We start from the raw sequence: 22,614 nt of genomic DNA, 5'->3' as shown, positions 1-22,614 counted from the left end.
ACATTCATTGATGGAAAAATATATTGTTCAGATTTAATTACAACAGGTTGCTTGATGTCGTCCTCCATAGATTCCTAATAAAGTTCTGCAATTCATTCACACCTGATGTTCTGTGTGTGTGTTAGGTGGGGGATGGACAGCGGCAGACCTGGAGGGGAGGAATCATCACATGCCTGTTCACCAATCTCACTGGCCTGGGCTTTCTCTACCTGCTCCATCAAAGAAACCTCAGGAGTCAGGATACTCTAGAGACCCACTGACCCACTCCCACGTCATCACACCGCACTTGACCTTTCTTAATACAGTTCTCTCTCTTCCTACAAAATGTCATGAGGCATTCATGATTTGATTTCCTTTTATTTATTTGATTGTTTATTGATTTAGTTGACATTACCAATATGTCAAATAGAGCAAAATACTTGCATTCACTCTTACAATACTTGACAATGTAGGCTGGTTATTTTGAGGGGCTTGGTCAGTGTTTACTTTGGAAATGGCTCCACCTAGTGGGTTTAATGGTGTCTGAAGCTACTTATTTCAAATGGGACAAAATCCGGAGTGGAGAAATTTGTGCTGTAGCTCCACTCAGGATTTTGGTCACTTTAAAATCCACTAGATCAAACAATTGATTCTCTTACTGTGATTTCTGTGGAATATATGTGCTTCAATTAGATAGATTCTAGCGAAGTGTTCTATCGGATGAATCCCGGAACATATCCCAGTCTGAACTAGCAAAACAGTCTTGTAGCCTCGTGTTTGAATCCGAAAGGTTGCTGGTTTGAATCCCTGAGCCGGCAAGGTGGAAAAATCTGCTGTTCTCCCCTTGAGCAAGGCAGTTAACCCCCAACAAAAACAGCTCCCTGGCCGCCTATGACGTGGATGTTGATTAAGGCAGCCCCCCGCACCTGTCTGATTCAGAGGGGTTGGGTTAAATGTAAAATACACTTTTTGGTTGAATGCATTCAGTTGTGCAACTGACTAGGTATCCACTTTCTCTTGCTTCATTGGACCACTTCCATATTAAGTTTGTCACTGGTACTTCCTGTTTGAGCTTTTCTTTGTAAACAGGAAGCAGGAGGATAATCATGGTCTGAAATAGAGTAATTTACATTTAAGTCATTTAGCAGACACTCTTATCCAGAGCGACTTACAAATTGGTGCATTCAACTTAGGATAGCCAGTGGGACAACCACCCTTTCTTTTTTTTTTATGGGGGGTTGTGGGAGGGGGAGGTAGAAGGATTACTGTTATACTATTCCAGGTATTCCTTCAAGAGGTAGGGTTTCAAGTGTCTCTGGAAGGTGGTCAGTGACTCCGCTGTCCTGGCATCGTGGGGGAGCTTGTTCCACCATTGGGGTGCCAGAGCAGTGAATAGCTTTGACTGGGTCAAGTGTGTGTGTGTGTGTGTGTGTGTGTGTGTGTGTGTGTGCAACTGGGGCTGAAGTATTACAAAATATAATTTATGGTTCAGCTGCTAGTGGCATAGAGAGACACCCACACCCTATAACAGCTGGCAAAATCTGGCAGAGAGAGGGGAACAGGACAGGGGGCAGGACAGGGCCTGGAATCAGACTGGGTAATGACGCAGTGAAATGTACCCGAATGCACTCGTTACGCCAAGACATTTCAAATACACTACATTACTAAAAGTATGTGGACACCTGCTCGTCGAACATCGCATTCCAAAGTCATGGGCATTAATATGGAGTTGGTCCACCCTTTACTGCGATAACAGCCTCTACTCTTCTCGGAAGGCTTTCCACTAGATGTTGGAACATTGCTGCGGGGTCTTGCTTCCATTCAGCCACGAGCATTAGTGAGGTCGGGCACTGATGTTGGGCGATTAGACCTGGCTCGCAGTCGGCGTTCCAATTAATCCCAAAGATGTTCGATTGGGTTGAGGTCAGGGCTCTGTGCAGGCCAGTCAAGTTCTTCCATACCAATCTTGACAAACCATTTCTGTATGGACCTTGCTTTGTGCACGGGGGCATTGTCATGCTGAAACAGGAGTCCCCGTGCCCAAGGACTCTAAGATAACCTGCCTAAATGACTACCGACCCGTAGCCATGAAGTGCTTCGAAAGGCTGGTCATGGCTCACATCAACAGCATTATCCCAGAAACCCTAGACCCACTCCAATTTGCATACCGCCCCAACAGATCCACAGATGATGCAATCTCTATTGCACTCCACACTGCCCTTTCCCACCTGGACAAGAGGAACACCTACGTGAGAATGCTATTCATTGACTACAGCTCAGCATTCAACACCATAGTGCCCTCAAAGCTCATCGCTAAGCTAAGGATCCTGGGACTAAACACCTCCCTCTGCAACTGGATCCTGGACTTCTTGACGGGCCGCCCCCAGGTGGTAAGGGTAGGTAACAACACATCTGCCACACTGATCCTCAACACGGGGGTAGTGCGTACGGCCCAGTACATCACTGGGGCCAAGCTTCCTGCCATCCAGGACCTCTATACCAGGCGGTGTCAGAGGAAGGCCCTCAAAATTGTCAAAGACTCCAGCCACCCTAGTCATAGACTGTTCTCTCTGCTACCGCACGGCAAGCGGTACCGGAGTGCCAAGTCTAGGTCCAAAAGACTTCTCAACAGCTTCTACCCCCATGCCATAAGACTCCTGAACAGCTAATCATGGCTACCCGGACTATTTGCACTGCCCCCCCACCCCATCCTTTTACGCTGCTGCTACTCTGTTAATTATTTATGCATAGTCACTTTAACTCTACCCACATGTACATATTACTTCAACTACCTCAACTAGCCGGTGCCCCCGCACATTGACTCTGCACCGGTACCCCCCTGTATATATAGCCTCCCTACTGTTATTTTATTTTACTTCTGCTCTTTTTTTCTCAACACTTTTTTTGTTGTTGTTTTATTTTTATAAATAAATGCACTGTTGGTTAAGGGCTGTAAGTAAGCATTTCACTGTAATGTCTGCACCTGTTGTATTCGTCGCATGTGGCCAATAAAATTTGATTTGATTTGAAAGGGCCTTCCCCAAACTGTTGCCACAAAGTTGGAAGCACAGAATCGTCTAGAATATCATTGTATGCTGTAGCGTTAAGCTTTCCCTTCACTGGGGGCCTAGACCGAACCACGAAAAACAGCCCCAGACCATTATTCCTCCTCCTACTGTTTGCACTATGCATTCGTGCATGTAGCGTTCTCCTGGCATCCGCCAAACCCGGATTCGTCGGTCAGACTGCCAGATGGTGATGCGTGATTCATCCCTCCAGAGAATGCGTTTCCACTGCTCCAGAGTCCAATAGCGGCGAGCTTTACACCACTCCAGCCGACGTTTAGCACTGCTCATGGTGATCTTAGGCTGCTCGGCCATGGAAACCCATTTCATAAAGCTCCCGACGAACAGTTATTGTGCTGACATTGCTTCCAGAGGCAGTTTGGAACTCAATAGTGAGTGTTGCAGCCAATGTCAGACAATCTTTATGTGCTACGCGCTTCAGCACTCGGCGGTCCCGTTCTGTGAGCTTGTGTGGCCTATTACTTCACAATAACAGCACTTGCTATAGTAGGGCAGATATTTGACTAACTGACTTGTTGGAAATGACGTGCTTCGTTGAAAGTCACTGAGCTCTTCAGTAAGGCCATTCTACTGCCAATGTTTGTCTATGGAGATTGCATGGCTGTGTGCTCGATTTTATACACCTGACAGCAACGGGTGGGGCTGAAACGGCCAAATCCACTCATTTGAAGGGGTGTCCATATACTTTTGTTTATATAGTGTACATTACCAAGTACCAAGACTGTATTTCACAATACACATTTCAACCCTCTATGAAACCGACAAGCAGGGCACATGACCCTTGAGTACCCCAAATGCGGTAGTCCGGCCCTGCACAGGGCTATTCAACTATATTCTTATGGGGGCCAAATTGCATTTTGTTTGTCACACTCCCTTCTAACGTGTCCTGTGCATCATATAAGAAAACAGAAGGCATGGCCATGTTCCAGAGTCCTAGCTTTCAGGAATTGGATCATAGAAGCTTCTATGCAGAGTAGAGAAAAATACTTAGGATATTGAAACGGAATATATAAATATTACATTTGAATAGTCAATTAAATTGAAATGTAATGCAATATTGATTCAATTCAGTTTCAAATCATGTAATACAAGTTCAATTTATGAATTCAATGATTCCATTTGTGCATTCCACATTTTTTAAATATTATATTCAAATAAAAAATATTGAATTCAAATACAGTTTCTGTTGGCACTGAAATCACTCCATACATTTGCTTGACGTTTTGTTGCTTTGTACTTTGTGCTTTTACGGGTTGGGATGGGCACTAACAATGCAATGACATATTTTGTAATGACATGAACAATTGTGTGTACGTGTATTTTGTGTGTTCATATATGTGTACAGTATTTAGCCACATGTTTCGTTAGGCAGGCCTCAACAGAAAGGAGTGATGTTGTGAACAGGGTGTTTTCCACTGCACTGGGTGAAGGCCTATGTACTGGCTTAGCCTGTGCTCAGTGTTGGGAACGTGGTTGTACCGTATAGGCAGGGTGTGTGTTAGGGGTGATCCCAGCTTCCATTAGAGCCATTAGGGGTCAGGTGTTAATTCACTTAAGCCGAGAGACAGTTGGGTAAACAGTTTTACTTCAGCGGACAGTGATGACTTAGACATAAGCTCTACAGCCTGCATGGAAGAGGGATCTCCACTGAGTTTAATCACTTATTTAAGCTGCTGGCTAGTGTGATCAACCAGGGTCTCGACCAAGGTTTCAAACCCGGGCCTCCTGAGCACCACAAGGCTGTGATAGTCCATTGAGCTAAAGCTCTTATCCAGAGCGACTTACAAATTGGTGTGTTTAACTTATGATAGCCAGTGGGACAACCACCCTTTCTTTTCTATTTTTTTTTATGGGGGGGTAGAAGGATTACTTTTATACTATTCCAGGTATTCCTTAAAGAGGTAGGGTTTCAAGTGTCTCCGGAAGGTGGTCAGTGACTCCGCTGTCCTGGCGTCGTGGGGGAGCTTGTTCCACCATTGGGGTGCCAGAGCAGCGAATAGCTTTGACTGGGCTGAGCGGGAACTGTGTTTCCGTAGAGGTAGGAGGGCTAGCAGGCCAGAGGTGGATGAACGTAGTGCCCTCGTTTGGGTGTAGGGTCTGATCAGAGCCTGAAGGTAAGGAGGTGAGGATTCCTGTGCCACCGCCGTGCTGACCAGATGCTCTCGGGGTATGCGAGAACACATGATCAGACGAGGAAAGAGCAGTAGGAGTAGCAATGTTTTCTGTGGTAATCCACGTGTCCGTCAGCGCCAAGAAGTTGAGGGACTGGAGGGTAGCATAGGCTAAGATGAACTCTGCCTTGTTGGCCGCAGAACGGCAGTTCCAGAGGCTGCCGGAGACCTGGAACTCCACGTGCCTAGGCATGTTTCAGGTGAGGTAACTCATCACATGACCATGCATCCCTGCTGCTGGGGTATTTTGTCGGGTTACTTACAGATGCAGGCTTTCTGGTGCTCAGACAGGATAGGAAAATAATCAGCCACAGGAACTTGAAATGTGCCAACCCAGTGGTATAAGATACATAAGTACAGTATGTGTTATCCCTGGTCACATACTGTCCACACATCCCTGGTCATATACTGTCCACGTCCCTGGTCACATACTGTCCACACTTCCCTGGTGACATACTGTCTACAAATCCCATGTCACATACTGTCCACACATCCCTGGTCACATACTGTCCACACATCCATGGTGACATACTGTCCACACATCCATGGTCAACCAAATCTCGCTTAGGACACCCAAAAGGCTATGGCCGACCCTCCAAGAGTACGTCCTGTACATTACAGGCTGTTGGTGGCACCTTAATTGGGGAGAACAGGCTTGTGGTAATGGCTGGAGCGGAATAGTGGAATGGTATGAAATACATCAAACACATGATTTCCATGTGTTTGATGCCATTCCATTTACACTGTTCTAGCCATTATTATGAGCCTTTCAACACATTCTTGGATGGTGGCTTTGTAGCATGCATTTTTATGCCGAGTAGCACCTACAGTAACAGTGAAAAGTTTGGACATGCCTACTCATTCAAGGGTTTTTCTTTATTTTTACTATTTTCTACATTGTAAAATAATAGTGAAGACATCAAAACTATGAAATAACCATACGGAATCATGTAGTAAAAAACTAAGTGTTAAACAAATCAAAATATATTTTATATTTGAGATCTTCAAATAGCCACCCTTTGCCTTGATGACAGCTTTGCACACTCTTGGCATTCTCTCAACGAAATTCACCTGGAATGTTTTCAAACAGTCTTGAAGGAGTTCCCACATATGCTGAGCACTTGTTGGCTGCTTTTCCTTCACTCTGCGGTCCGACTCATCCCAAACCATCTCAATTGGGTTGAGGTCGGGGGATTCTGGAGGCCAGGTCATCTGATGCAGCACTCCATCACTCTCCTTCTTGGTAAAATAGACCTTACACAGCCTGGAGGTGTGTTGGGTCATTGTTCTATTGAAAAATATATGATAGTCCCACAAAGCCCAAACCAGATGCGATGGCGTATCGCTGCAGAATTATGTGGTAGCCATACTGGTTAAGTGTGCCTTGAATTCTAAATAAATCATAGACAGTTTCACCAGCAAAGCACCCCCACACCATAACACCTCTTCCTCCACGTTTTAAGGTGGGAAATACACATGCGAAGATCATCCGTTCACCCACACCGCGTCTCACAAAGACACAGCGGTTGGAACCAAAAATCTCCAATTTGGACTCCAGACCAAAGGACAAATTTTCTCTGGTCTAATGTCCATTGCTTGTGTTTTTTGGCCCAAGCAAGTCTCTTCTTCTTATTGGTGTCATTTAGTAGTGGTATCTTTGCAGCAATTCGACCATGAATGCCTGATTCAAACAATGTCCTCTGAACATTTGATGTTGATGTGTCTGTGACTTGAACTCGTTGAAGCATTTATTTGGGCTGCAATTTCTGAGGCTGGTAAGTCTAATGAACTTATCCTTTGCAGCATAGGTAAGTCTGGGTCTTCCATTCCTGTGGCGGTCCTCATGAGAGCCAGTTTTATCATTTCGCTTGATGGATTTTGCGACTGCACTTGAAGAATCTTCCAAAGTTCTTGAAATGTTCTGTATTGACTGACCTTCATGTCTTAAAGTACTGATGGACTGTCATTTCTCTTTGCTTATTTGAGCTGATCTTGCCATAATATGGACTTGGTCTTTTACCAAATAGGGCTATCTACTGTATACCCCCCCCCCCCCCCTCCTTGTCACAACACAACTGATTGGCACAAACGCATTAAGAAGTAAAGAAATTCCACAAATTAACTTTTAAGAAGGCACACCTGTTAATTGAAATGCATTCAAGGAGACTACCTCATGAAGCTGGTTGAGAGAATGCCAAGAGTGTGCAAAGCTGTCATCAAGGCAAAGGGTGGCTATTTGAAGAATCTCAAATATAAAATATATTTTGATTTGTTTAACACTTTTTTGGTTACTACATGTTTCCATATGTGTTATTTCATAGTTTTGATGTGTTCACTATTATTCTACAATGTAAAAAATAGTAAAAATAAAGAAAAACACTTGAATGAGTAGGTGTGTCCAAACTTTTGACTGGTAGTGTACATGATACAGTATACTGTGGTCAATTGCATGACATTTTTGCTGAATATTGGCTTTCTGGGACCGGTTGGCATGGACTAGATCTTAGGGGTAGAGGACAGACAAGCAACTGACTCAATGAAATCACCAGTGTAGGCAGGTGTGGGGAAGTGTTTGGGTTTAATGGTGGACACGCAACCCATGCGATAAATATAGCCTCCGCCTGACCACACAGTACACGTGACCGTGCAGGCTTTGGTTTCAATGGGGGTTAGACCAAACAGCGATACCCATCACTATGCAAGCAAGCACTCCTCTCCCTCCTCACTGACAACCATATAAAAGTGCTGATCTTTAAATACAAAGTTCAATAAACACAAACTGTGTTCACTAGATGTCTTAATAGTCTGTTTCTTGGTCTGTTTTTCAAAAGACAGGTGGACAAGTTTTGTGGGATTTTATACATATTCTCCCCAAAATGTTATACAGCAGTTAGACACGTGGACAAAGCTTTTCTTTGTAAGCAGGAAGCAGGAGGATAGTCATGGTCTGAAATTTACATTTACATTTAAGTCATTTAGCAGACGCTCTTATCCAGAGCGACTTACAAATTGGTGCATTCAACTTATGATAGCCAGTGGGACAACCACTTTTTATTTTTTATTTTATGGGTGGGGGAGAGGGGGGTAGAAGGATTACTGTTATACTATTTCAGGTATTCCTTAGAGGTAGGGTTTCAAGTGTCTCAGGAAGGTGGTCAGTGACTCCGCTGTCCTGGCGTCGTGGGGAAGCTTGTTCCACCATTGGGGTGCCAGAGCAGCGAATAGCTTTGAATAGGTCAAGAGTATTTGTGTGTGTGTGCAACTGGGGCTGAAGTATTACAAAATATAATTCATGGTTCAGCTGCTAGTGGCGTAGAGAGACACCCACACCCTATAACAGCTGGCAAAATCTGGCAGAGAGAGGGGAACAGGACAGGGGGCAGGACAGGGCCTGGAATCAGACTGGGTAATGACGCCGTGAAATGTACCCGAATGCTCTCGTTACGCCAAGACACTTCAAATACACTACATGACTAAAAGTATGTGGACACCTGCTTGTCGAACATCGCATTCCAAAGTCATGGGCATTAATATGGATTTGGTCCACCCTTTACTGTTGTAACAGCCTCCACTCTTCTCGGAAGGCTTTCCACTAGATGTTGGAACATTGCTGCGGGGTCTTGCTTCCATTCAGCCACGAGCATTAGTGAGGTCGGGCACTGATGTTGGGCGATTAGACCTGGCTCGCAGTCGGCGTTCCAATTCATCCCAAAGATGTTCGATTGGGTTGAGGTCAGGGCTCTGTGCAGGCCAGTCAAGTTCTTCCATACCAATCTCGACAAACCATTTCTGTATGGACCTTGCTTTGTGCACGGGGGCATTGTCATGCTGAAACAGGAAAGGGCCTTCCCAAAACTGTTGCCACAAAGTTGGAAGCGCAGAATCGTCTAGAATGTCATTGTATGCTGTAGCGTTAAGCTTTCCCTTCACTGGGGGCCTAGACCGAACCACGAAAAACAGCCCCAGACCATTATTCCTACCCCTACTGTTTTCACTATGCATTCGTGCAGGTAGCGTTCTCCTGGCATCCGCCAAACCCGGATTCGTCGGTCAGACTGCCAGATGGTGATGCGTGATTCATCCCTCCAGAGAACGCGTTTCCACTGCTCCAGAGACCAATAGTGGCGAGCTTTACACCACTCCAGCCGACGTTTAGAACTGCTCATGGTGATCTTAGGCTGCTCGGCCATGGAAACCCATTTCATAAAGCTCCCGACGAACAGTTATTGTGCTGACGTTGCTTCCAGAGGCAGTTTGGAACTCAATAGTGAGTGTTGCAGCCGATGTCAGACAATCTTTATGCGCTACGCGCTTCAGCACTCGGCGGTCCCGTTCTGTGAGCTTGTGTGGCCTATTACTTCACAATTACAGCACTTACTGTTGACCGGGGCAGCTCTAGTAGGGCAGATATTTGACTAACTGACTTGTTGGAAATGACGTGCTTCGTTGAAAGTCACTGAGCTCTTCAGTAAGGCCATTCTACTGCCAATGTTTGTCTATGGAGATTGCATGGCTGTGTGCTCGATTTTATACACCTGACAGCAACGGGTGGGGCTGAAACGGCCAAATCCACTCATTTGAAGGGGTGTCCATATACTTTTGTTTATATAGTGTACATTACCAAGTACCAAGACTGTATTTCACAATACACATTTCAACCCTCTATGAAACCAACAAGCAGGGCACATGACCCTTGAGTACCCCAAATGCGGTAGTCCGGCCCTGCACAGGGCTATTCAACTATATTCTTATGGGGGCCAAATTGCATTTTGTTTGTCACACTCCCTTCTAATGTGTCCTGTGCATCCTGTGAGCATCATATAATAAAACAGAAGGCATGGCCATGTTCCAGAGAGTCCTAGCTTTCAGGAATTTGATCATAGAAGCTTATAGCCTAAACGGTTCAAATGCTAGATCCAAATTCATAGGAAGAAAATAAATTCAACATGTCACATTGACTTCAGAAAGCACCAGAAACCTGTTTAACACAGAGAGCGTTTGATTCTAACTGCTCTCTTCTACCATTCCTTGCTGGCAAAGTACCAGGATGTTGTCTCTGGTTTTGAATCTGAATTTAGAGAACTGAATTTGAAAACTGAATCTGAATGCATCTGAGAAGTTGAATAACTGAAACTTTGGTAAACTTGAAATTATAGTTTGTAAACTTGATACACAGACAATGAATGCAATATCTACATAGCCATGGGAAGTTGGGGTGCTGAGGGTGCTGTAGCAACCCCTGATAAATAAATAAGTATAATAAAAAGTATAATATATATCTATTTTTTAATCCACAGAAATAGTGAACTAGGCCTTTATTACTCCTCAGCAGAGCAGATAAAAATACTCCTCAGCAGAGTGGAGAAAAATACTTAGGATATTGAAACGGAATATATAAATATTACATTTGAATAGTCAATTAAATTGGGACATGGCCAGCGGTCAAGGATGAGTTGATGAACGAGGTGAGGTAAGGGAGAAGGTCTCCGGAAATGGTCTGGAGAAGAGAGGATGGGATAGGTTCAAGCGGGCAGGTTGTTGGGCGGCCGGCCGTCACAAGTCGCAAGATTTCATCTGGAGAGAGAGGGGAGAAAGAAGTCAAAGCATAGGGTAGGGCAGTGTGAGCAGGACCAGCGGTGTCATTTGACTTAATAAATGAGGATCAGATGTCGTGAACCTTCTTTTCAAAATGGTTGACGAAGTCATCCACAGAGAGGGAGGAGGGGGGGGGGGGGGGGGGGGGGGGAGAATTCAGCAGGGAGGAGAAGGTGGCAAAGAGCTTCCTAGGGTTAGAGGCAGAGGCTTGAAATTTAGAGTGGTAGAAAGTGGCTTTAGCAGCAGAAACAGAGGAAGAGGATGTATAGAGGAGGGAGTGAAAAGATGACAGGTCCGCAGTTTTCCTCCATTTCCGCTCGGCTGCCCGGAGCCCTGTTCTGTGAGCTCGCAATGAGTCGTCAAGCCACGGAGCAGGAGGGGAGGACCGAGCCGGCCCGGGAGGATATGGGACATAGAGAGTCAAAAGATGCAGAAAGGGAGGAGAGGAGGGTTGAGGAGGCAGAATCAGGAGATCGGAGGGAGAAGGATTTAGCAGAGGGAAGAGATGATAGGATGGAAGAGGAGAGAGTAGCGGGAGAGAGAGAGCGAAGGTTGCGACGGCACATTACCATCTGAGTAGGGGCAGAGTGAGTAGTGTTGGAGGAGAGCGAGAGAGAAAAGGATACAAAGTAGTGGTCGGAGACTTGGAGGGGAGTTGCAGTGAGATTAGTAGAAGAACAGCATCTAGTAAAGATGAGGTCAAGTGTATTGCCTGCCTTGTGAGAAGGGGGGGACGGTGAGAGGGTGAGGTCAAAAGAGGAAAGGAGTGGAAAGAAGGAGGCAGAGAGAAATGAGTCAAAGCCAGACGTAGGGAGGTTAAAGTCACCCAGAACTGTGAGGGATGAGCCATCCTCAGGAAAGGAACTTATCAAGGCGTCAAGCTCATTGATGAACTCTACAAGGGAACCTGGAGGGCGATAAATGATAAGGATGTTAAGCTTGAATGGGCTAGTGACTGTGACAGCATATAATTCAAATGAGGAGATAGACAGATGGGTCAGGGGGAAAAGAGAGAATGTCCACTTGGGAGAGATGAGGATTCCTGTGCCACCGCCGCGCTGACCAGATGCTCTCGGGGTATGCGAGAACAAATAATCAGACGAGGAAAGAGCAGTAGGAGTAGCAGTGTTTTCTGTGGTAATCCATGTTTCCGTCAGCGCCAAGAAGTCGAGGGACTGGAGGGTAGCATAGGCTGAGATTAACTCTGCCTTGTTGGCCGCAGAACGGCAGTTCCAGAGGCTGCCGGAGACCTGGAACTCCACGTGCCTAGGCATGTTTCAGGTGAGGTAACTCATCACATGACCCACGTGCATCCCTGGTGCTGGGGTATTTTGTCGGGTTACTTACAGATGCAGGCTTTCTGGTGCTCAGACAGGATAGGAAAATAATGAGCCACAGGAACTTGAAATGTGCCAACCCAGTGGTATAAGATACATAAGTACAGTATGTGTTATCCCTGGTCACATACTGTCCACATCCCTGGTCACATACTGTCCACACTTCCCTGGTGACATACTGTCTACAAATCCCATGTCACATACTGTCCACACATCCCTGGTCACATACTGTCCACACATCAATGGTGACATACTGTCCACAGATCCATGGTTACATACTGTCCACACATCCATGGTCACATACTGTCCACACATCAATGGTGACATACTGTCCACAGATCCATGGTCACATAATGTCCACACATCAATGGTCATATACCGTCTACACATCCATGGTCACATAATGTCCACACATTCATGGTCAACCAAATCTCGCTTAGGGCACCCAAAAGGCTATGGCCGACCCTCCAAGAGTACGTCCTGTACATTACAGGCTGTTGGTGGCACCTTAATTGGGGAGAACAGGCTTGTGGTAATGGCTGGAGCGGAATAGTGGAATGGTATGAAATACATCAAACACATGATTTCCATGTGTTTGATGCCATCCCATTTACACTGCTCTAGCCATTATTATGAGCCTTTCAACACATTCTTGGCTGGTGGCTTTGTAGCATGCATTTTCATGCCGAGTAGCACCTACATTACCAGTCAAAAGTTTGGACACACCTACTCATTCAAGGTTTTTTTTTTATTTTTACTGTTTTCTACATTGTAAAATAATAGTGAAGACATCAAAACGATGAAATAACACATACGGAATCATGTAGTAAAAAACAAAATGTTAAACAAATCAAAATATATTTTAGATCTTCAAATAGCCACCCTTTGCCTTGATGACAGCTTTGCACACTCTTGGCATTCTCTCAACGAGCTTTTACTTTTTTTTTTTTTTTTTTTACATTTAGCTGACGCTCTTATCCAGAGCGACTTACAGTTAGTGAGTGCATACATTATTATTTTTATTTTTTTCATACTGGCCCCCCGTGGGAATCGAACCCACCAACTGAGCTACATCCCTGCCGGCCATTCCCTCCCCTACCCTGGGCCAATTGTGTGCCGCCCCATGGGTCTCCCGGTCGCGGCCGGCTACGACAGAGCCTGGAAACGAACCAGGATCTCTAGTGGCACAGCTAGCACTGCGATGCAGTGCCTTAGACCACTGCGCCACTCGGGAGGCTCGGGAGCTTCACCTGGAATGTTTTCCAACAGTCTTGAAGGAGTTCCCACATATGCTGAGCACTTGTTGGCTGCTTTTCCTTCACTCTGCAGTCCGACTCATCCCAAACCATCTCAATTGGGTTGAGGTCGGGGGATTCTGGAGGCCAGGTCATCTGATGCAGCACTCCATCACTCTCCTTAGTAAAATAGCCCTTACACAGCCTGGAGGTGTGTTGGGTCATTGTCCTATTGAAAAACAAATGATAGTCCCACAAAGCCCAAACCAGATGCGTTGGCGTATCGCTGCAGAATTATGTGGTAGCCATACTGGTTAAGTGTGCCTTGAATTCTAAATAAATCACAGACAGTTTCACCAGCAAAGCACCCCCACACCATAACACCTCTTCCTCCATGTTTTAAGGTGGGAAATACACATGCGAAGATCATCCGTTCACCCACACCGCGTCTAACAAAGACACAGCGGTTGAAACCAAAAATCTCCAATTTGGACTCCAGACCAAAGGACACATTTCCTCTGGTCTAATGTCCATTGCTTGTGTTTTTTTGGCCCAAGCAAGTCTCTTCTCCTTATTGGTGTCATTTAATAGTGGTATCTTTGCAGCAATTCGACCATGAATGCCTGATTCAAACAATCTCCTCTGAACAGTTGATGTTGAGATGTGTCTGTGACTTGAACTCGGTGAAGCATTTATTTGGGCTGCAATTTCTGAGGCTGGTAAGTCTAATGAACTTATCATTTGCAGCATAGGTAAGTCTGGGTCTTCCATTCCTGTGGTGGTCCTCATGAGAGCCAGTTTTATCATTTCGCTTGATGGATTTTCCACAAATTAACTTTTAAGAAGGCACACCTGTTAATTTAAATGCATTCCAGGTGACTACCTCATGAAACTGGTTGAGAGAATGCCAAGAGTGTGCTAAGCTGTCATTAAGGCAAAGGGTGGCTATTTGAAGAATCTCAAATATAAAATATATTTTGATTTGTTTAACACTTTTTTGGTTACTACATGATTCCATATGTGTTATTTCATAGTTTTGATGTGTTCACTATTATTCTACAATGTAAAAAATAGTAAAAATAAAGAAAAACACTTGAATGAGTAGGTGTGTCCAAACTTTTGACTGGTAGTGTACATGATACAGTATAATGTGGTCAATTGCATGACATTTTTGCTGAATATTGGCTTTCTGGGACCGGTTGGCATGGACTAGATCTTAGGGGTAGAGGACAGACAAGCAACTGACTCAATGAAATCACCAGTGTAGGCAGGTGTGGGGAAGTGTTTGGGTTTAATGGTGGACACGCAACCCATGCGATAAATATAGCCTCCGCCTGACCACACAGTACACGTGACCGTGCAGGCTTTGGTTTCAATGGGGGTAGACCAACAAGCGATACCCATCACCATGTAAACAAGCACTCCTCTCCCTCCTCACTGACAACCATATAAATGCGCTGATCTTTAAATACAAAGTTCAATAAACACAAACTGTGTTCACTAGATGTCTTAATAGTCTGTTTCTTGGTCTGTTTTTCAAAAGACAGGTGGACATGTTTTGTGGGATTTTATACATATTCTCCCCAAAATGTTATACAGCAGTTAGACACGTGGACAAAGCTTTTCTTTGTAAACAGGAAGCAGGAGGATAGTCATGGTCTGAAATAGAGTAATTTACATTTACATTTAAGTCATTTAGCAGACGCTCTTATCCAGAGCAACTTACAAATTGGTGCATTCAACTTATGATAGCCAGTGGTACAACCACTTTTTTTTTGATGGGGGGGTGGAGAGGGGGGTAGAAGGATTACTTTTATACTATTCCAGGTATTCCTTAAAGAGGTAGGGTTTCAAGTGTCTCCGGAAGGTGGTCAGTGACTCCGCTGTCCTGGCGTCGTGGGGGAGCTTGTTCCACCATTGGGGATGCCAAAGCAGCGAATAGCTTTGACTAGGTCAAGAGTGTTTGTGTGTGTGTGTGTGTGTGTGTGTGTGTGTGTGTGTGTGTGTGTGTGTGTGTGTGCACAACTGGGGCTGAAGTATTACAAAATATAATTTATGATTCAGCTGCTAGTGGCATAGAGAGACACCCACACCCTATAACATCTGGCAAAATCTGGCAGAGAGAGGGGAACAGGACAGGGGGCAGGACAAGGCTTGGAATCAGACTGGGTAATGACGCCGTGAAATGTACCCGAATGCTCTCGTTACGCCAAGACACTTCAAATACACTACATGACTAAAAGTATGTGGACACCTGCTTGTCGAACATCGCATTACAAAGTCATGGGAATTAATATGGATTTGGTCCACCCTTTACTGCTGTAACAGCCTCCACTCTTCTCGGAAGGCTTTCCACTAGAGGAAGGAACATTGCTGCGGGGACTTGCTTCAGCACTCGGTGGTCCCGTTCTGTGAGCTTGTGTGGCCTATTACTTCATGGCTGAGCCGTTGTTGCTCCTAGACGTTTCCACTTCACAATAACAGCACTTACAGTTGACCGGGGCGGCTCTAGTAGGGCAGATATTTGACTAACTGACTTGTTGGAAATGATGTGCTTCGTTGAAAGTCACTGAGCTCTTCAGTAAGGCCATTCTACTGCCAATGTTTGTCTATGGAGATTGCATGGCGGTGTGCTCGATTTTATACACCTGTTAGCAACGGGTGGGGCTGAAACAGCCGAATCCACTCATTTGGTCCTCTGTAGCTCAACTGGTAGAGCACGGCGCTTGTAACGCCAAGGTAGTGGGTTCGATCCCCGGGACCACCCATACACAAAAATGTATGCACGCATGACTGTAAGTCGCTTTGGATAAAAGCGTCTGCTAAATGGCATATTATTATTATTATTATTTGAAGGGGTGTCCACATACTATTGTATATATAGTGTACATTACCAAGTACCAAGACTGTATTTCACAATACACATTTCAACCCTCTATGAAACCGACAAGCAGGGCACGTGACCCTTGAGTACCCCAAATGCGGTAGTCCGGCCCTGCATAGGGCTATTCAACTATATTCTTACGGGGGCCACATGGCATTTTGTTTGTCACACTCCCTTCTAACGTATCCTGTGAGCATCATATAAGAAAACAGAAGGCATGGCCATGTTCCAGAGAGTCCTAGCTTTCAGGAATTGGATCATAGAAGCTTATAGCCTAAACGGTTCAAATGCTAGATCCAAATTCATAGGAAGAAAATAAATTCAACATGCCACATTGACTTCAGAAAGCACCAGAAACCTGTTTAACACAGAGAGCGTTTGATTCTAACTGCTCTCTCCTACCATTCCTTGGTGGCAAAGTACCAGGATGTTGTCTCTGGTTTTGAATCTGAATTTAGAGAACTGAATTTGAAAACTGAATCTGAATGCATCTGAGAAGTTGAATAACTGAAACTTTGGTAAACTTGAAATTATAGTTTGTAAACTTGATACACAGACAATGAATGCAATATCTACATAGCCACGGGAAGTAGGGGTGGTGAGGGTGCTGTAGCAACCCCTGATAAATAGTAAAGTATAATATTTTTTTTTAATGTATATATTTTTGAATCCACAGAAATAGTGAACTAGGCCTTTATTACTCCTCAGCAGAGCAGAGAAAAATACTCCTCAGCAGAGCGGAGAAAAATACTCTCTAAGATATTGAAACTGAATATATAAATATTACATTTGAATAGTCAATTAAATTGAAATGTAATGCAATATTGATTCAATTCAGTTTCAAATCATGTAATAAAAGTTCAATTTATGAATTCAATGATTCCATTTGTGCATTCCACATTTTTTAAATATTATATTCAAATTCAATATTCAAATAAAAAATATTGAATTCAAATACAGTTTCTGTTGGCACTGAAATCACTCCATACATTTTGACGTTTTGTTGCTTTGTACTTTGTGCTTTTATGGGTTGGGATGGGCACTAACAATGCAATGACATATTTTGTAATGACATGAACAATTGTGTGTACGTGTATTTTGTGTTTTCATATATGTGTATGGTATTTAGCCACATGTTTTGTTAGGCAGGCCTCAACAGAAAGGAGTGATACTGTGAACAGGGTGTTTTCCACTGCACTGGGCAAAGGCCTATGTACTGGCTTAGCCTGTGCTCAGTGTTGGGAACGTGGTTATACCGTATAGGCAGGGTGTGTGTTAGGGGTGACCCCAGCCTCCATTAGAGCCATTAGGGGTCAGGAGTTAATTCACTTAAGCCGAGAGACAGTTGGGTAAACAGTTTTACTTCAGCGGACAGTGATGACTTAGACATAAGCTCTACAGCCTGCATGGAAGAGGGATCTCCACTGAGTTTAATCACTTATTTAAGCTGCTGGCTAGTGTGATCAACCAGGGTCTCGACCAAGGTTTCAAACCCGGGCCTCCTGAGCACCACAAGGCTGTGATAGTCCATTAAGCTAAAGCCTAGGCATGTTTCAGGTGAGGTAACTCATCACATGACCGTGCATATCTGGAGCTGGGGTATTTTGTTGGGTTACTTATAGATGCAGGCTTTCTGGTGCTCAGACTGAATAGGAAAATTATCTGCCACAGGAACTGGAAATGTGCCAACCCAGTGGTATAAGGTACATAAGTACAGTATGTGTTATTCATGGTCACATACTGTCCACACATCCCTGGTCACATACTGTCCACATCCCTGGTCACATACTGTCCACACATCCCTGGTCACATACTGTTCACACATCCCTGGTCACATACTGTCCACACTTCCCTGGTCACACACTGTCCACATCCCTGGTCACATACTGTCCACACATCCCTGGTCACATACTGTCCACATCCCTGGTCACATACTGTCCACACATCCCTGGTCACATACTGTTCACACATCCCTGGTCACATACTGTCCACACTTCCCTGGTCACACACTGTCCACACATCCATGGTCACATACTGTCCACACATCCCTGGTCACATACTGTCCACACATCTCTGGTTACATACTGTCCACACATCCCTGGTCACATACTGTCCACACATCCCTGGTCACATACTGTCCACACATCGCTGGTCACATACTGTCCACACATCAATGGTCACATACTGTCCACACATCGCTGGTCACATACTGTCCACACATCAATGGTCATATACTGTCCACACATCAATGCTGACATACTGTCCACACATTCATGGTCAACCAAATCTTGTTTAGGGCTGACCCTCCAAGAGTACGTCCTGTACATTACAGGCTGTTGGTGGCACCTTAATTGGGGAGAACAGGCTTGTGGTAATGGCTGGAGCGGAATAGTGGAATGGTATCAAATACAGCAAACACATGATCTCCATGTGTTTGATGCCATTCCATTTACACTGTTCTAGCCATTATTATGAGCCTTTCAACACATTCTTGGCTGGTGGCTTTGTAGCATGCATTTTTATGCCGAGTAGCACCTACATTAACAGTCAAAAGTTTGGACACACCTACTCATTCAAGGGTTTTTCTTAATTTTTTACTATTTTCTACATTGTAAAATAATAGTGAAGACATCAAAACTATGAAATAACACATATGGAATCATGTAGTAAAAAACAAAGTGTTAAACAAATCAAAATATATTTTATATTTGAGATCTTCAAATAGCCACCCTTTGCCTTGATGACAGCTTTGCACACTCTTGGTATTCTCTCAAACAGCTTCACCTGGAATGCTTCCCAACAGTCTTGAAGGAGTTCCCACATATGCTGAGCACTTGTTGGCTGCTTTTCCTTCACTCTGCGGTACGACTCATCCCAAACCATCTCAATTTGGTTGAGGTCGGGGGATTCTGGAGAAGAGGCCATCTGATGCAGCACTCCATTACTCTCCTTCTTGGTAAAATAACCCTTACACAGCCTGGAGGTGTGTTGGGTCATTGTCCTATTGAAAAACAAATGATAGTCCCACAAAGCCCAAACCAGATGCGATGGCGTATCGCTGCAGAATTATGTGGTAGCCATACTGGTTAAGTGTGCCTTGAATTCTAAATAAATCACAGACAGTTTCACCAGCAAAGCACCCCCACACCATAACACCTCTTCCTCCATGTTTTAAGGTGGGAAATACACATGCGAAGATCATCCGTTCACCCACACCGCGTCTCACAAAGACACAGCGGTTGGAACCAAAAATCTCCAATTTGGACTCCAGACCAAAGGACACATTTCCTCCGGTCTAATGTCCATTGCTCGTGTTTCTTGGCCCAAGCAAGTCTCTTATTATTGGTGTCCTTTAGTAGTGGTTTCTTTGCAGCAATTCGACCATGAATTCCTGATTCAAACAATGTCCTCTGAACAGTTGATGTTGAGATGTGTCTGTGACTTGAACTCGGTGAAGCATTTATTTGGGCTGCAATTTCTGAGGCTGGTAACTCTAATGAACTTATCCTTTGCAGCAGAGGTAAGTCTGGGTCTTCCATTCCTGTGGCGGTCCTCATGAGAGCCAGTTTCATCATTTTGCTTGATGGATTTTGCGACTGCACTTGAAGAATCTTCCAAAGTTCTTGACATTTTCCGTATTGACTGACCTTCATGTCTTAAAGTAATGATGGACTGTCGTTTCTCTTTGCTTATTTGAGCTGTTCTTGCCATAATATGGACTTGGTCCTTTACCAAATAGGGCTATCTTCTGTATACCCTCCGCCTTGTCACAACACAACTGATTGGCTCAAACGCATTAAGAAGGAAATAAATTCCACAAATTAACTTTTAAGAAGGCACACCTGTTAATTTAAATGCATTCCAGGTGACTACCTCATGAAGCTGGTTGAGAGAATGCCAATAGTGTGCAGAGCTGTCATCAAGGCAAAGGGTGGCTATTTGAAAAATCTCAAATATAAAATATATTTTGATTTGTTTAACACTTTTGGTTACTACATGATTCCATATGTGTTATTTCATAGTTTTGATGTGTTCACTATTATTCTAAAATGTAGAAAATAGTAAAAATAAAGAAAAACCCTTGATTGAGTAGGTGTGTCCAAACTTTTGACTTGTACTGTACATGATACAGTATACTGTGGTCAATTGCATGACATTTTTGCTGAATATTGGCTTTCTGGGACCGGTTGGCATGGACTAGATCTTAGGGGTAGAGGACAGACAAGCAACTGACTCAATGAAATCACCAGTGTAGGCAGGTGTGGGGAAGTGTTTGGGTTTAATGGTGGACACGCAACCCATGCGATAAATATAACCTCCACCTGACCACACAGTACACGTGACCGTGCAGGCTTTGGTTTCAATGGGGGTTAGACCAACCAGCGATACCCATCACCGTGCAAACAAGCACTCCTCTCCCTCCTCATAATAGCGCTGATCTTTAAATAGAATGTTCAATAAACACAAACTGTGTTCACAAGATGTCTTAATAGTCTGTTTCTTGGTCTGTTTTTTAAAAAGACAGGTGGACAAGTTTTGTGGAATTGTATACATACTCTCCCCAAAATGTCATACAGCAGTTAGACATGTGGACAAATCTAACATGGTGGTGAAGAAAATTGTGACCATAAAGATTGTATTCATTGTGGTTTAAAAAAAAGTTGGAAACCCTTGATTTGCTGTTCAGGACGAGGTGAAGACACATCTTATTTATTTCTAAAAGGCCCAGTGCAGTCAAAAATGTGATTTTCCTGTGTTTTATATACAGTACCAGTCAAAGTTTGGATACACTTACTCATTCAAGGGTTTTTCTTAATTTTTACTATTAATTACATTGTAGAATAGTAGTGAAGACATCAAAACCATGAAATAACACATATGGAATCATGTAGTAACCTCAAAGGTGCTAAACAAATCAAAATATATTTTATATATTAGATTCTTCAAATAGCCACCCTTTGTATTGATGACAGCTTTGCACAATCTTGGCATTCTCTCAACCAGTTTTACCTGGAATGCTTTTCCAACAGTCTTGAAGGAGTTCCCACATGCTGAGCACTTGTTGGCTGCTTTTCCTTCACTCTTCCGTCCGACTCATCCCAAACCATCTCAATTGGGTTGAGGTCGGGGGATTGTGGAGGCCAGATCATCTGATGCAGCACTCCATCACTCTCCTTCTTGGTAAAATAGCCATTACACAGCCTGGAGGTGTGTTGGGTCATTGTCCCGTTGAAAAACAAATGATAGTCCCACTAAGCACAAACCAGATGGGATGGCGTTTAGCTGCAGACAGCTGTGGTAGCCATGCTGGTTAAGTGTGCCTTGAATTCTAAATAAATCACAGACAGTGTCTCCAGCAAAGCACCCCCACACCATAACACCACCTCCTCCATGCTTTACAGTGGGAACTACACATGCGGAGATCATCCGTTCATCCACACCGCGTCTCACAAAGACATGGCATTTTGAACCAAAAATCTCAAATTTGGACTCCAGACCAAAGGACACATTTCCTCCGGTCTAATGTCCATTGCTTGTGTTTCTTGGCCCAAGCAGGTCTCTTCTTCTTATTGGTGTCCTTTAGTAGTAGTTTCTTTGCAGCAATTCGACCATGACTGCCTGATTCACAGAGCCCCCTCTGAACAGTAGGCACGTGTAGCTCAGTTGGTAGATCATGGCGCTTGCAACTTCAGGGTTTGGGTTCGATTCCCACAGGGGGCCAGTGTGAAAAAATACATAAATGTATGCACCTACTGTAAATTCGCTCTGGATAAGAGCGTCTGCTAAATGACTAAAATGTAAAATGTAGATGTTGAGATGTGTCTGTTACTTGAACTCTGTGAAGCATTTACTTGGGCTGCAATTTCTGAGGCTGGTAACTCTAATGAACTTATCCTCTGCAGCAGAGGTAACTCTGGGTCTTCCATTCCTGTGGCGGTCCTCATGAGAGGCAGTTTCATCATAGAGCTTGATGGTTTTTGCAACTGCACTTGAAGAAACTTTCACAGTTCTTGAAATTTTCCAAATTGACTGACCATCATGTCTTAAAGTACTGATGGACTGTTGTTTCTCTTTGCTTATTTGAGCTGTTCTTGCCATAATATGTACTTGGTCTTTTACCAAATAGGGCTATCATCTGTATACCTCCCTCGTCACAACACAACTGATTGGCTCAAACGCATTAGGAAGGAAATCAATTCCACAAATTAACTTTTAAGAAGGCACACCTGTTAATTTAAAAGCATTCCAGGTAAAGCTGGTTGAGAGAATGCCAAGAGTGTGCAAAGCTGTCATCAAGGCAAAGGGTGGCTATTTGAAGAATCTCAA

The sequence above is a fragment of the Coregonus lavaretus genome (assembly GCF_964263955.1).
Source record: "Coregonus lavaretus genome assembly, chromosome: 10".
Classification (NCBI taxonomy): Eukaryota; Metazoa; Chordata; class Actinopteri; order Salmoniformes; family Salmonidae; genus Coregonus; species Coregonus lavaretus.
The sequence above is the reverse complement of the archived record's forward strand: the minus strand, read 5'-3'. Positions refer to the sequence as shown.